General features: G+C 39.9%; 1 long non-coding RNA gene across 1 annotated transcript in view; it reads left to right on the top strand.

Annotated features, from left to right (window-relative positions):
- Positions 1 to 1,819, top strand: part of LOC102241306 — a 307,752-nt gene extending 305,933 nt beyond the window's left edge. Inside the window, exon 5 of the long non-coding RNA XR_314528.2 lies at positions 1,218 to 1,819. This is a non-coding gene — a long non-coding RNA (uncharacterized LOC102241306). The remainder of the gene's footprint in view (positions 1 to 1,217) is intronic.
- The last annotated feature ends 258 nt before the right edge of the window (positions 1,820 to 2,077 follow it).

Genomic DNA, 2,077 nt, shown 5'->3' with positions numbered 1-2,077 from the left:
AAGTTGTTCCCTCTGTGTCCACTGACATGCCCCTCACCCAAGCTACCACCACCTCTCCCATCAGCAGCTGAAATAACCTCCAGGCTGCTTTCTAGCTTCCAGTCTCTCCCCTCTACAGTGTATACTTTACACAACAGAGTGATTAAAAAAATAAACGTAGGCAAGATGATATAAATTCCTGGTTCAAACTCTATAATGGCTTCCCATTAAGAGTCAAGAAAAATACAACTCCTAACCATAGCCAACAACACTCTGCATGGTTTCTGTCCCTTAACTCTGGCCACTTCCCCACACTCACTCTGCTGCAGCCCCTTTGGCTTTCTTCTAACACACAAAGGCCAGTTCTGCCCCATGACCTTGCACCTGCTATTTCTCTGCCCGGAACACCCTTTCCTTTGATCACCCAGGCCATATGGACATGTCATCTCAGAGAAGATTTCCCTGCTCCTTCCCCCTTTAAAACTGCCTCTCCCCCCTTGTCTCACCTTAATCCCAAACTTCACATGCCACTTTCCTTTTCTTTGTGGTGTTATTACTGCCTGGAAATATATATTGAAGTATCCATTGCCTGCCTCCTCCACCAGAATGGAAGCTCAGTGAGGACAGTAACTTTGCCTATTTTGTTCAGACAGATTTCCTGTGTCTCCATCCTGGAACAGTGCCTGACATATATGTCAATTAGTCAATTGATGTTTGTTGAATCAATGACAAATTAGCAGGTGTCCTGGATAAATAGGATAATTTAATCCATTATGAGACTTGTTTTGTTGCTTTTTGATGAATCACATTTTTGTTTGTTTGTTTGTTTTTATATCAGTCGTCCACTAACCAAAAAAGGGATATATCTATACTATACTCTCACAGAGAAACCCTTTTTAAAAGTCTGGGTAGATGTGATTAAAAAAAAAAAGCATTGCTGAAAAATTGGATTTATATAGTCACTTACTCACCCGAAAGGGATTTTTTGTGTATGTGTCCAAATCCTTAAGAGATTATGGCATTGGGCTTTAAACTTCAATGTGTGTAACAATCACCTAAGGGAGCTAGCTGGTGAATCTGGTATTCAGTTCTACATCTTGGTTTGTTAATAAGCCCCAGGTGACCTTGATGCAGCTGCTCCTTGAACTGCTGTGAAAAATACTGGGTTGTGAGTTTTGTCATTTATCTTATAACTCTGAGAAAAATAGTTATATACCTGTCTGATTTCTCTTTCACAGAGAACAGGATTTTGTCACTTAGGTGCCCAATGCTGGACTCCTGAAGACCACAGCTCAGTCATGTGAGATACCTGTCAACCATGAGGAAGCCCAAAGGATGGATCAGTTCAAGGTGAGACCTCCTTGACATTCTGTTGTAAGCACCAAATAGAAAGCAAAGGCAAGAAAGCAGATGCATAGCCAAATAAACTAGAAGACCAGGAAGACAATGAGAGGCCAACAAGAGAATCTCAGGATGGAAGAAGAGATTTTCATAAATGAAACTGGAGGTCTTCAGAAACTGCCTGAGTCAGCCTCACTTAAAAGTACAAGAGCAGGTAAAACTTGCCCAGGTAGTAACAATGGAAACATATAGGGTTTTGCAACTTCCAGTTAGTGCATGAGAAATGTGCTATAACAGTACATAGTAGAGACCTTGGTTATGGTTAGGGTTTTGATCAGCAAGCCATTCCCTCACCCTTTAATTCCCAGGTCACACAGAGTGAGAGTCGACTAAGCCAATAAAACAAGGTCATGGACATTTGCAGTATGTACACAGATTGTGATGTGGTAGGCAAACTGGGAGTTAGGCAGGGGATAGAGGAGAAATATTTTTTGGGTTTGACATATATTCTGCAATTTCAATTCTTAAAAGTATGCCATTTTAATGTTATTAATAGCACCATTTTTCAATTCCTTAAATTTGGAACAATTTAATTGCTTCTTAGTTTTGCTTTTGTATTATGGCAAAATGTTTCCATGAGTACCTGTTTTAGGTCATTTGAATGGTAAGAGTCATTTTAATCAAAGAGTTACCACACTTACATTCGTTGAAAGTTTACTGATGAAAAAACTGAAACTTAGGGACCTTGAATGATTTT

The sequence above is a fragment of the Myotis brandtii genome, unplaced genomic scaffold, assembly GCF_000412655.1.
Source record: "Myotis brandtii unplaced genomic scaffold, ASM41265v1 scaffold751, whole genome shotgun sequence".
In the NCBI taxonomy this organism is placed as follows: domain Eukaryota; kingdom Metazoa; phylum Chordata; class Mammalia; order Chiroptera; family Vespertilionidae; genus Myotis; species Myotis brandtii.
The sequence above is the reverse complement of the archived record's forward strand: the minus strand, read 5'-3'. Positions and strand labels throughout refer to the sequence as shown.